General features: G+C 40.7%; 1 protein-coding gene across 1 annotated transcript in view; it reads right to left on the minus strand.

The window, feature by feature from the left end:
* Window positions 1-14,423, minus strand: part of RIGI (RNA sensor RIG-I) — a 75,384-nt gene that overhangs the window by 51,998 nt on the left and 8,963 nt on the right. The window lies entirely within an intron of this gene.

The following is a 14,423-nucleotide window of genomic DNA, read 5'->3' on the forward strand; positions in this document are numbered from 1 at the left end:
AAAGCTATTCATGATATTCTTTATTATCTTTTTACCTTAAAAAAATCAGTCTTGTAGAATCTAAAATATGACACAAATGAACTTACCTACAAAACAGAAACAGATTCACAGAGATAGAGAACAAAGACTTGTGGTTGCCAAGAAGGAGTGGGGTTGGGGAGAAATGAACTGAGAGTTTGGGGGTAGCAGATGCAAACTATTGTATATATGATGAATAAACAAGGTCCTACTGTATAGCACTGGGAGCTATATTCAATATACTGTAATAAACGATAATGGAAAGGAATGTAAAAAAGAATATATATATGTATAACTGAATCACTTTGCTGTATAGCAGAAATTAACACATTGCGAATCAAGTATACATCAATTTTTTAAAAAATCAGTCTTGCCAGGAATTTACCAACTCTGTTTTTTCAAAAACCAACTTTGGCTTTGATAGCTTCATTGTTATTCTGTTCTCTGTTTCATTGATTTCTGCTCTAATCATTATTTTCTCCTACATCCACTAGGTTTAATTTGCTCTTCTTTTACTAGTTTGGTAAGTTAGAAGTTTAAAATCACAATTTTATACATTTTTCTTTCCTAAGGCTATAAATGTTCCTTTCCTCAGCTGAGTTTTAACATCCCATCAGTTTGATAGGTTGTGTTTTCAACATCATTCCATTTGAAATAGTTTCTAATATCCCTGTGATTCCTTCTTTAACCTGTGAGTTAACTAGAAATATGCTGCTTATTTTTCAAATATTGGGAATTTCCTAAATAGCTTGATGTTGTTGACTTCCGATTTCAAACTGTTGTGATCCAAAAGCATATGTTGTAGGGTCTCGATCTTTTGGAATCTATTGGAATTTGCTTTATGACCCAGCATATAGACAATCTTGATATACCTTTCAGATATACTTAAGAAGAATGTGTATTCTGTAGTTCTTGAGTATAATATTTGATAAATTTTAATTATGTCAGGTTGGTTTATGAGTGTGGTTCTAGTCTCCTATATCCTTACTATTCATAGTTTTGTTTACTTGTTGTATCAAGGACAGAGAGGGGTGTTAAAATCTCCAGTTATGATTACTGGTTTGTCCATGTGTCCCTTTTGTTCTATCAATTTTTGCTTCATAAATTTTGTAGCTCTGTTATTAGATGTGTACACATTTAGGATAGTTGTTTTCCTGATAAATTATGTCTTTATGAAATGTCTTTTTGTCTGTGTTGATACTTGTTATATCAAAGTCTACTTCATGTGTTATTACAGAACCTATAACAGCTTTCTTATGCTTACTATTTGCATGGTATATCATTTTCCATCCTATTATTTTCAACTTCTCTGTTAATATGTACAGTGTACCTTTAGTATACAGTTTATAGTTAGGTGTTCCTTTTTTATCCAGTCTGACATCTCTGCCTTTTAATTGGAACATTAAATCTATTTATATTTAGTCATTTTATGAGTTTAAAACTGCAGTTTTGCTGTTTGTTGCATCTGATTTTGTCAGCTGTAAATTGTTTTCTTTTTAGTTTTGTCTGTGTGTGTATGTGTCTATATATATATATTACAATGTGCATCTTTAACTTATATCCATCTACTTATAGTTAATATACCACATCAAGTAAAAATATAAGATCTTTGCAACCATGTAATTCCATCCATCCCAGCCCATCATTTTGCTATTGTCCTAATTTTTACTTTTTTATGCATGATAAACCACATAATACAATGCTATAAGCTTTATTGTAAAAAGTCAGTTGTCTTTTAAATAAGAAAATTATTTTCTTTTCTATTTCCCATTTACCATTTCTAGTGTTATTCTTTCCCATTTGTAGATAATGGTTTCTTTCCATCTGATGTCATTTCTTCTGGTTCCTCCAATATGTTGTTTAGGCTTCCAGTGAATTTATCATTTTAAGTATTGTTTTGAAGAGTTCTAAGATTTTCACTGTTTTTTTCTTCTTTCAGTTTCTCAGCTGAGAAACTCTATGTTCACCATTATAGCTGTCTTTTAAATTCATGTATATATTTCTAATTATATCTTTAGAGTCTTTGCTAATTCCACCACGTGGATTATCTCACAGTATATGGTTGGGTTTTTTCTTTCTTTTTACTTTTTTGGCTATGCTACACAGCATGTGGGACCTTAGTTCCTTGGCCAGGGATCAAACCTGCACACCTGCATTGGAAGCACTGAGTCTTAACAACTGGGCCATAGGGAGGTGCCACACTATGGTTTTGTAACTTTTTTCTCTTGACTATGGATTCCCTCACACGTTTAATAATCTTTTATTTTACACTGGACATCACAGATATGCTGTAGAATCTCTGGATTCTATTATTTTACTTTGGGAAGTGTTGCTTTTTGTCTAGTGTACTAACTTGCCAGTTACTAATTTTGAAATTATAACTGTGAAACAAGAGGCCTTGTTTCACAGTTCTGGCGGGTTTCACACAGCTGGTAAAGGCTTGCCTTTATGCAAGCTGACTCCCTTATTTGGGGATACAGTCTTCTCTGTTAAGGTGTGGCCCTGAGGGGTGTCAGTGAAAAGCCCTACACGTTTCCACTGCCTTTCCAAGTTGGTGAAACTCAGACTCCAAATTCTGCCTTCCCTTTCCTGCTGTCTTGTTTGAGCTTTTCCAGCCCTCCAGCCATTGCTTGCCTGGGCCCTTGGGTTCTCCCCTCCATGGAAGGATTTGAGTGAATGTTAATTCTAGGGGTCCCTCTGTTTCCTTTCAGAAATTCCCCCTCAGTATCTTCACTGTGGCAGCCCCAGGGTTCAGCTTCTAATTCAATGACTGTGACTCTCTGTGTTCAAATTGACAGATGGGCAAGTGGGAACCCTCAGAAGAAAAGTCAAATGAATGCAGTCCTCATGCAGTACGGTTCCTGTCTTTCAGTATTCTACCTCCCTCTCATTTCTGCTTTTTTTTTCAATGCCTTCAAGGACTTGTTCTTTATATTTTGTCCCTTTTTATCACTGTTTTCTCATACAAGCTATTCTGCCACTAATTGGGTTTAAATTTTTAACTGAGGAAGAAAAATTAGATCTAAAATTCCTTTAAAAAAGGACATGCCTCCTTTTATGCTACAGAGATTTGAATAACAATGAATTAATTAAACATCAACAATTACAGTGCAGAATCTGAAAGAACTGAAGTTCCATAGACAGAGGAATTTGAGAGGTCAGAGAAGCAGCGGAAGAAGGAAGGCATCACCGAATGATGAGAAGAAAGGATTCAGCAGAACTGCCAGCTCACCTGGGTATTAATTTTAACCAGCACATTTGCAGAGTATTTACTATATCGGGAGTATTGTGAAAAGAACTGGGTATGTGGGGATAAGTGAAAAAGTTTCCCTCAGGTGGAAAAGCATAAATAAGAAATTGACAAATGTGAAGTAATGCAAAGAAAGCAAGTAAAGTCATGAATCAGAAAATAACAGACATTGGGAAAAAACTTTTAATACAATGGTAAGGGTATATTTTTCTGAATAGGGCACATTTCATTCAGCTGGATCTTTGAGAAGGAATCAACTGTTCACAAAAAGCTGGGACAGTGGATTTCATGCAGGGGCACAGAAAACAGAAACAAGTCAACAAGAAAAAGTAAAAAACACTGGTAGCTGGAACTTCAAGAACAAGGGGTAAATAGCAGGCAGTGCTGCTAAAGAGGCAAGCAGCGCCTTGTAATGCAAGGAATGAAGGGCAGTGGTAACACACGGCAAGGTTTTGAGCAAAACAACATAATCTGATAACATTTTTAAAAGAACTCTCTGGTTCCCATGCAGAACTAGTAGTTCAGTTGGGAGGTGACTCGAGTAAGATATATGAAGGCTTAGATAAGGACAGTGGCAGTGGAGAGTGGAAGAAGAGATGTATTTTAGAGACAGGATTGAGTCAATAGCAGCAGAAAAGAATAGGGAAAAGAATCGAGGCCACAGTTCAGGCATCTGGTCTGAATGACTGAAATGGTCTCACCGTGACTAAAATGGAGAAGATACGTTTAGACTTTATGACATTCTAGTGTGGGAGAAGGACAAGAGACTAGATGTCAGGTAAGAGCAGTGAGAATAAAGCAGGAAAAGGGAATAAAGAGTAAATGGGGGCCGCTTATGTTATACGAATTGATCAGGAAGATTCATATCAAGTGAGAACCTGCCAACTGGGTGAAGAGTATTCTACTCAAAAGGAAGAGAAAGTACAAAGTCTGGAAGGCAGTAGTAAACTGAGTCTGCAGAAAAAAAAACAAAAAAGGTAAACAGGACCGCGGGAGTGGGGTGGACGGGGAAAGACAGGGGAGAGAAGCGGCCAAGGCAGTGCCTGTAAGGCCTGACAGCAGACAAGGACAACAATTCTGATCCTAAGTACACTAGGTAACTACTGCAGGATTTTGAGAGGGAGAAACAGGAAACAAACTGCAAGGGGGGAGGTGGAAGCAGTGACCTGGTAAGAAGCTACAGCACTAGTCCCATTGAGAGATAATGGAATCTTGAACTAGGATCAAAGCAGTGGAAATGGCGAAGTTGCTGGATATGTAACCTTAAGACCCCCACGACAATTTGCTGATGGACTGGATGAAGGATAGTGAGACAGGAGCCAAGGAGAAGGCCCGTTTGTCTCCCCTGAGCAGCTGCATGAATGGGGGTGCCATCTGCTACCGTGGATGCTGGAAGAGAGGCAAGCTTGGAGTAGGAAATCAAGAGCACGCTCGCTCGCTTGCTGATGAGGACAGTCCACAGGTGGCACTGCTCAAACATCAATGTGTGCACAAATCATCCTGATAAAAGTACTGATTCTAATCCAGTGTGCCTGAGACTCTGCATTCCTAACAAGCTCCCAGGTGATGCTGACGTCGGTGGGCCACAGACCTCCTTTTCTGGATAGCAAAGTCACTAAATAAACAAGAGCTAAAGGAAAAGGAGGAGAACTGCAAAATCAAAGTTGTTATGAAAGTGAACGGAAGTGAAACCCAGAACACACAGTGAGGGATGAGCCTCAACTAGCGGTTCTCAAACTGGTGTGTGGGCCGGTAGCACTGGAACCACTTGGAGACTTCGTAGAAAAACACATTCTTGGCATCCCAGACCTTCTGAATCAGAAACTGTATGGGTGGAGCCCAGCAATCTATGTTTTAACAAACTCTCCCAATGATGCTGATGCATGTGAAAGTCTGAGAACAGAAGCCAAGAGAAAGAGTTCATTGAGTGGAAAGCTGAATGCTATCACAGGTTGATAGCAAAGATTACACGTCACTTTTCTCAGTACTTACACCTGTTATCAGGTAATTGCAGTTCCCCTCATCAACAATAGAGTCTCTTTTCCCTCCCCTTGAGTCTGCTTGGAATTACAACTTTGAATGAGGAAATGACAGTGTGGCAATACTGAGTCAGGTTTTCAAGCTTCTGCTCTCTTGGAACCCTGTGACCATGATATAAACAAGCTCAGGCTAATGTGCTACAAGATAAATGACCACATGGAAAGTACCCTGTAATCCTAGCTGAGGCCAGCCTAGGTCAGCAGACCCACCAGTTAACTGGACACATGAGAAAGCCAGTCAAGACCAAGTAGGCAGGCAGTGTCTCTAATAATGTGCTGGAGGTTATCATTTTTGATACATTTTGATAATGTGCTAGAGGGTTTTTGTTTTTGTTTTTTTTTTGCCTGAGCTTAGAACTAGAACTGCCCAGTCAATATGGAGTGTGTAGGAGAGAAATGGAAGGTTTGAGGAGGAAAAGGTGGGAAATATCCATTGTATCAATGAGGAAGAATAATACACTTGTCCACTAATGTGTATCATCTAGAAGTTCTTGGTTCATGTACTGTTGAAGCCTGGCTTGGAGAATTCTGAGCATTACTTTGCTAGTGTGTGAGATGAGTGCTACTGTGCAGTAGTTTGAACGTTCTTTGGCATTGCCTTTCTTTGGGAGGCAAGCTAGGCTTTCAGATTCTCCAAGCTAGGCTTCAACAATATGTGAACTGAGAACTTTCAGATGTTCAAGCTGGATTTAGAAAAGGCAGAGGAACCAGAGATCAAATTGCCAACATCTGTTGGATCATCGAAAATGCAAGAAAGTTCCAGAAAAACATCTACTTCTGCTTCACTGACTACGCTAAAGCCTTTGACTGTGTGGATAACAACAAACTGTGGAAAATTCTTCAGAGATGGGAATATCAGACCACCTTACCTGCCTCCTGAGAAATCTGTATGCAGGTCAAGAAGCAACAGTTAGAACCAGACAAGGAATGGACTAGCTCCAAATTGGGAAAGGAGTAAGTCAAGGCTGTATATTGTCACTCAGCTTAAATCAAGATTGCCCGGAGAAGTATCAATAAGCTCAGATATGCAGATGACACCACCCTTATGGTAAATGAAAGTGAAAGAGGAGAGTGAAAAAGCTGGTTTAAAACTCAACATTCAGAAAACTAAGATCATGTCATCCAGTCCCATCACTTCATGGCAAATAGATGGGGAAACAGTGGAAACAGTGACAGGCTTTCTTTTCTTAGGTTTCAAAATCACTGCAGATGGTGACTGCAGCCATGAAATTAAAAAGATAAAGAACATTATAGCATACTAACACATATATATGGAATTTAGAAAGATGGTTAATGATAACCCTATATGCAAAACAGAAAAAGAGACACAGATGTACAGAACAGACTTTTGGACTCTGTGGGAGAAGGCGAGGGTGGGATGTTTCGAGAGAACAGCATCGAAACATGTATATTATCTATGGTGAAACAGATCACCAGCCCAGGTTGGATGCATGAGACCAGTGCTCGGGCCTGGTGCACTGGGAAGACCCAGAGGGATCGGGTAGAGAGGGAGGTGGGAGGGGGGATCGGGATGGGGAATACATGTAAATCCATGGCTGATTCATGTCAATGTATGACAAAACCCATTACAATATTGTAAAGTAATTAGCCTCCAACTAATAAAAATTGAAAAAAAAATTTTTTTTTAAAAAGCTTGCTCCTTGGAAGAAAAGTTATGGCCAACCTAGACAGCATATTAAAAATCAGAGACATTACTTTGCCAACAAAAGTCTGTCTAGTCAAAGCTATGGTTTTCCCAGTAGTCATGTATGGATGTGAGAGTTGGACTATAAAGTAAGGTGAGCACCAAAGAATTGATGCTTTCAAAGTGCAGTGTTGGAGAAGGCTCTTGAGAGTCCCTTGGATTGCAAGGAGATCGAACCAGTCAATCCTAAAGGAAATCAGTCCTGAATATTCATTGGAAGGACTGACACTGAAGCTGAAGCTCCAATACTTTGGTCACCTGATGCAAAGAACTGACTCACTGGAAAAGACCCTGATGCTGGGAAAGATTGAAGGTGGGAGGAGAAGGGGACGACAGATGAGATGGTTGGATGGCATCACCGACTCAAGGAAATGCATTTCAGCAAGCTCCAGGAGTTGGTGATGGATAGAGAAGCCTGGCATGCTGCAGTCCATGGAGTTACAGAGTTGGACACGACTGAGTGACTGAACTGAACTGAATGTGTATCATACAAAGTTTGAGCTGGTGACTGTTTTTATGATAACAGAGTTATTGATTTCCTTCAGGAACACTTAGCAGGATGTACATACAGACAAGTTTAGAGATGGGTTCACCCAGATTGAGGTCTTGCTAGGTAACAGGTTAATAAACTATTACTTGCAGGACAAATCTAGCATGTGGCTTGGTTTTTAGAGGCTGAAAGCTAAAAAATGCTATAACATTTTAAAAGTGCTATAGTAAAAAACTATAGACCATACTATTAAAGACTATACAAGAGACTACATATAGTGCCTACAGCTGAAAATATTTACTATTTGACCCTTTATAGGAAACAACTGTCGACCCCTAAATGATGTGAATGAGGACAGAAAGTTGGAGGGTATTGCAACAAACTGATTTAAGTATAATCCAGAAAATCATAGTTGGGTATGAAGGAAAGTGTAGCAAAGAAGGGTGATTTAGAAAGGTCCAAAGATGGTCACTCCTAGTACTGAATTGTGTCTAAGTCATATTAGATATCCTCAGAGGCAGTCTAACCTGATCTACCCAGAGCAGTAGTTCCTGATATAATGATCACATGAAGGTACAGTGAGGTACTCTCAAGAACTTGAAAATAAGACACTTCTTGTGTTGTACCGTGTGTAGGACACTGTTATGTATTTGGCACAGGAGATATGAGATAAAATTGGAAAGAAAGTATATGAAACTAGAGGAAACACTTCTTGGTCTCTTTGGAAAGCATCTCTTCTTTTATCAGCCTCCTTTAGGTTGTATTCTCCAGTACTTTGGCCAACTGATGCAAAGAACTGACTCACTGAAAAGACCCTGATGCTGGGGAAGATTGAGGGCAGGAGGAGAAGGGGACGATAGAGGATGAGATGGTTGGATGGCATCACTGACTCAATGGACATGTTTGAGTAAACCCAGGGAGTGGGTGATGGACAGAGAGGCCTGGTGTGCTACAGTCCATGGGGTTGCCAAGAGTCAGACACGACTGAGCGACTGAACTGAACTTTAGGTTGTATTCTCTAGATTTCTCACTTGTCTTCTTCTCTTCTTGCCCTGCCTCCCCTCTCCATCCCCACAGCCTCATTACTACTCTATTACCAGTGACTCTTCAATCCTGTCTCTAGCCCCAGTTGTTCTTCCAAGATGCACACTCCTACTTCCAGCTACCCACTGGAAATCTTCATCTGCATAGGTAGCCTCTATTCCATGTTGTGCAAAAAATTTTTGTGGACATGCTTTCTACTTGTACTGGCCAATATGATAGCCACAAGCCTTGTGTGGCTATTAAATCTAAGTAAAATTCAAAAGTCCTCCAGTTTTCTGACTTACTAATTTTTGGCTGCTCTGGGTCTTCATTGCTGCTCCAGGGTCTTCAGGCGGGCCTTCTCTAGTTGCAGAGTGGGGGCTACTCTCTAGTCGTGGTGCCCAGGCTTCTCACTGCGGTGGCCTCTCTTGTTGCAGAGTGCCAAGCATGGGCGTTAGGCGCACAGGTTTCAATAGCCGCAGCATGCATGCTCAGTAGTTGTGGCACACACGTTCAGTTGCCCCATGGCATGTGAAATCTTTCTGGACCAGGGATCGAACCTATGTCCCCTCCCTGCATTGGAGGACCACCAGGGAAATCCAAAAGTCCCTCAGTTTTACTAGGCACATTTCAAGTGGTCAACACCCCCATGTAGCCAGTGGTGACTTAATTGGATAGCATAGCTCTAGGCAACTCAAACTGAACTCATTTTTCTCCCCCAACTATCGCTAATTCCTGTATTTCTTACCTTGAATATTGTCAGCATTCTCTCACATGAAAAAAAAAAAAAAAGTCTGGTCCTACCAGACTGTTCCCTATCCCTCACAGAACAGCCTCATCGAAATGCTGCCCAAATCTTGTCTGGTCTACCTCAGAAATCTATTGACTCCAGCCTCTCCTCTGGGTCACCACTTTCCCACAGGTCCTTTTGACTGAACTGCTGCAAAGAGCTTCCCAAACATATTTTTTGGCCGCACCAAGAGACACTGACATTAGTGATGTCCACAGAGATGGCAACAGCCTTGATGGCTCAGTTTGAAAAGAAGACATTACTGGGCTGGTTCTCCAAATCAGAGGCATGAGATCTTAGTTCCCTGACCAAAGATCGAACCACACTCCTGGCACTGGAAGCACGGAGTTCCAACCACTGGACCACCAGGGGAGTCCTCAAATGGTTTTTTACTGAGACTTTCCCTACTCTAAACCTTCTTCATTATTTCTAGTTGTTTTTTTTAAACAACCTGATTGTACCATTCCCACCTTCTTTAAAATTCCTGTCTTCCCAACCCAGAGATTGAACCCAGGTCTCCCACACTGCAGGCGGATTCCTTACTGAGCCACCAGGGAAGCCCAAACCCTTGTCAGTGCCATCTTACTCATCCTTATTACCCTGGCACTTGGCATAATTTTGGACAGGTACACAGCATCTGATGAAGAAACCAATTTTGCAGATAGGAAAGTGGAGACATAGCTTCCTGCCTAGGAGAGAACTGTTACCTATTTGAAGTACAGACAACCTTGCAGGGAAACAGAAGCCAGCCTACTCCAGGCAAATACTGGAGGCTTTAATTTTGTCCCATGACCATGTGAAAGCATACCACCTAGCATTCTGGCAAACATCACAGCCAGTTTCTACTGGGGTGAATTTGGACTCAGACCTTGGTCTAAGTCAAATTCTATCTCCCTTACCTCCTGCTTTTCTCAGGTACAGATCCAATGGTACTTCTCATCCCCTAAGTAAAGTACGAAAATATTTACTAATTTCTGTGACATTGTAACACTGAACATTACTGCACTTTTTAAAACAGCCATATACCACTTACTGTTTCCCAACACCTAAAAGATTCAGTTATTGACTGAAAACTCAAAATGAGGAAATTAATCATCTCCCAAGCTTTGGTTACCTTCAGTGCATGAGTCAGCTGCTGCAGCAGAAATGAGTGTAGTTTAAAGGACAAGATGTAATACCCATGACACAATTGCCGTTTTCTTCTCCATCCTGTTATGTCCCAGCATCACCCAGAGTGTTCTTCCATGTAGACAGTACTTAGCCTCACAGATCATTGTCCTCAAATGTGACTTCACCTCCAGTCACGTTGGTTACTCTCAATCATGGCTAGAATTAGGTATTCTCTGAAACATTTTTCAGTCTTCTGAAGAAGGCATACCCCCACATATACATACTTGAACCTCACTGTAAAATGAATCCCTTGACCATCACTGCTCTCTAACAGTCATCTCATAGCTTCACTTCCTTCCCTACCCAGCCCAGATGCCAGAATACACCAATTTAACTACACTTATCTCACTAAGCTCCCTAGCCCACCCTTTCTTTTGCTACTTACATTCAGCGATACTTTAACCATAGATAAATCCATCCATTTGTTCATTTGCTGTGTAAATACTGAATGCATACTCCACATCCAACTTTAGTTTCTGCTTCTATTTCCACACTGTTGAATGCTACCAGAGCAAAATCACAAGTATCAGGGCCCCATAAATACTCCATTATCACCATGAGGCCTCAACATTCACCAGCAATTTGTGGCTAACCCCTTCACACCCCTGAAGAAGCATTTTTCCACTCCTCTCCTCAAGCCCAATCCTAGTGACCATCCATCTTTCTCAGAGGATGGCACTGCTTCCTACTTCATGGAGAAGAGAGGCTTTAGATAATGAACTACTTCATCATAACCATCTACCCACCAATGTCTTTGTGCATTTTTACTTCCTTCTGCCACGGTGGTAGATTCGCCTCTGCAGCTGTTACTAGTTCATGTACCTGAGCTCTGCAACCACCCCTCTCTGCATTTTTCGCCTCCAGTTACCCTCCTTTATTTCCAACTTCTCCTATTCCAGGAGTATGTGTGCACACGCCCAGTTGTGTCTGACTCTTTGTGACCCCATGGACTGTAACCTGCCAGGTTCTGTCCATGGAATTTTCCAGGCAAGAATATTGGAGTGGGTTGCCAATTCCTTCTAGGAGCTCCTTCCCCAAAATCTTGTCTCCCTCCCATTCAAAATTTTAAACATTAAGCAAACTCTCCTTTGGTTTTATACCCTCACCAGCTTGCTTCTGAGCATGGAACCAAGAGTAGTTAACTGTGTATCTCAGACAAGACCCTCATCTTCAACAGGTCTAGCCTTATAAACTGTCTAGTGACTTCTATTTTCCTGAAAAAAAGTGGCTTTAATAGTCACATTTCCTTTGTCATTTTTGCCCCCTTTTGGAAAATATTCAAGGCTGGTAACTAATATATTCTCATATGCAGGCAACCCTGAAGGGCTGGAGGCACTTTTGTTTTGAAACTATTTCATCCTTACATAAAAATTACAAAAGTAGAGAATTCCTGTATTTTACCCTCCTTCACCAATTTTAAAATTTTGCCACAATTTATCGTTATTCCTCTCCAACTAAGTATTTTTCTGAACCATTTGAGGGGAGGTTACATAATGATTATGATTCAGATACCCAAGTGGGTTTTCCTAAAGGCACCAACCACCAGACAGACCTATACAAATTCTGGTCTACATTATCATAGTAATTAATCAGCTACCATTTTGGTAGTACAAAGGTCTACTGAGCTTAATGTTAGAAATGGATCCATGCTCTGAATACCGATGCAATCGGATTTTTGTGAAGAACCCCTTCCCATTTCTCATCCCCTGACCCCACTAACAGGGACAATGGGTGGTGGTGGCTTTCAGCACCCAAAAGCACCTTCTGAGAAAACTTTCCAAGTCCAGAGACCCATTACCGGCTAGCTCAAGTGTCCACAGCCTGCGTTAGAGGGGACTGAAATTATTCTCCATAATGGAAGAATAATTCCCAATAAGTAGAGGCCATCAACTGGCATAAAGCCTTGCCCCTTTGTACACACCACCCATTGTTATTACAGACGGGTTAGGAACGCTCTTGGATTACCTTCCCCAAGAGCTAAGGCTGAATTTAACTATTTAGACCAAGAGCAGTGAGTTTTCCTGTTTATCAGAGGATCAATACAAGCACAAACGCTTGCATTTCCTTTACACAAATTAGTCACAAAAACTAAAATCCTGAGGTAAAAGAAAATGACTCATTGACAATAGATTTGAATGGATAAGCTAAGTGAATGTAGTGTTTGGTTGAAAGTTTATTATGTAGCTTCATGAAAGCAGGTCTCAGGCAATTTTTAAAATATCTAGCAGCTATACTTCCACCCAGTAAGGGTTTTAAGCATATCCAATGTGAAAGAGAAGGGATATAGCAGAACACACAGTTGCCAAAGAACTTTCAGACTGGTGAGAGAAAAGAAAGTCAAAGTCACTCAGTCATGTCCGAGTCTTGGCAACCCCATGGACTATACAGTCCGTGGGATTCTCCAGGCCAGAATACTGGAATGGGTAGCCTTTCCCTTCTCCATTTTCCCAACCCACGGATCGAACCCAGGTCTCCTGCACTGCAGGCGGATTCTTTACGAGCTGAGCCACAAGAGAAGCAGTGAGAAAGAAAACATTAGTAATCAACTGCAACCAGTGATGCATGCTCTAAAGGAATCCAGGGTTGTTAAAGAGCAAATGATTGACAGGAATGGAGTGGGAGGGCACACTTTAACACTAATCTAGTTTAGCTACAGAGTTTAGTTTCCAGTAGAAGAAAAATGCTATGCATGAAGGCTGTGAATTAGTGGGGAGCAGCACACACACAGACCCAAAGCATGTCAGTGAGGCCAAGGCACAAATGAAGTGAGAGAAAAGCTGAAGATGGACTAGAGTCTCTAATTAAGCAGATGTTTGTAATTCGTATTATTTTGGACTTTCGTTTCCTTTTCATAAATATCCTAAGAATAACAGGAAGCTACTGAAGGATTTTAAGTAGAACGAAAGCATAAAAAACGTTTGTAAAGGCCTTTTGAAAGCTATATCAAGAATGGATGGAGGCAAATAGTGGATGCAGGCAGACCCATTATGATAGCACAAGAGATCATGGTTGTCTAGACTGGATGATGGTACAGACACATTAGAAATTAGAAAAATATCTAGTAACCAGGATTTACTGATTGGATGAAAAGGCTGAAGGAGAAAAAAGAATCAAAGACTTGGAAATTTGAGGCCCAAACACCTAGGAGGATGATGTAATGGTGCCATGTATGAAGATGGCTTTCCACTAGTGCTTTGAGCTTTTTCATTAAAATACCATGCAAAAGCAGAATGTGCAATAAAACAGCACTCTTACATCTTTAAGCACTCTTACATACTTAAGAAAAACTAGTCATTTCATAATTTCAGTGTATTTCTTGATTAACTATAATCATCCCACAACTTCTCAATGTCTGAGCTTGCCAAAATTGTCAGTATCAACTTTAGATTTTTGTCACTTTAAATCAGTTTCCTACTGCCCATAGGATAAACACAAACTCTAAGCACAGCCTGCAAAGCTTGGGCCCACACTCTTGACCCTTAACAAAGCCTGCCTTTAGTCCCCGGAACATACCAGAACCTTTTCCACCCTTGGATTCCTGTGCATCGCCTTTACTAGTAACTCGACTCCTGCTGAGTGGCTGCCTGTCTTGACCGTCACTCCACCTAAGATTAGGCCCCCACTGTATGCTCTTATAGGAAATTATACTTTATCTCGAAAGAACTTATAGTCTGTAATGTTTATAAATACATTTACATACATGTCCCATGAGGACAGGGAACATACCTGCTTTGTTCTGTCACTGAATCTCTAAAAACCTAAAACAGAATCTGTCACACAGCAGGCATTCTAATTTCTGCTGAACAATGAACGAACATCGCAGCCAGGCAAAGTGACACCTAATTTAGACCTAATCGAAGTTCCACTGTTCACTGACAATCAATCCTACATCAGGCTACCAATATCTAGCAGTTTTTATCACCTCTGAAACAGAAGAA

This window comes from Odocoileus virginianus, chromosome 18, assembly GCF_023699985.2.
Source record: "Odocoileus virginianus isolate 20LAN1187 ecotype Illinois chromosome 18, Ovbor_1.2, whole genome shotgun sequence".
Lineage (NCBI taxonomy): Eukaryota > Metazoa > Chordata > Mammalia > Artiodactyla > Cervidae > Odocoileus > Odocoileus virginianus.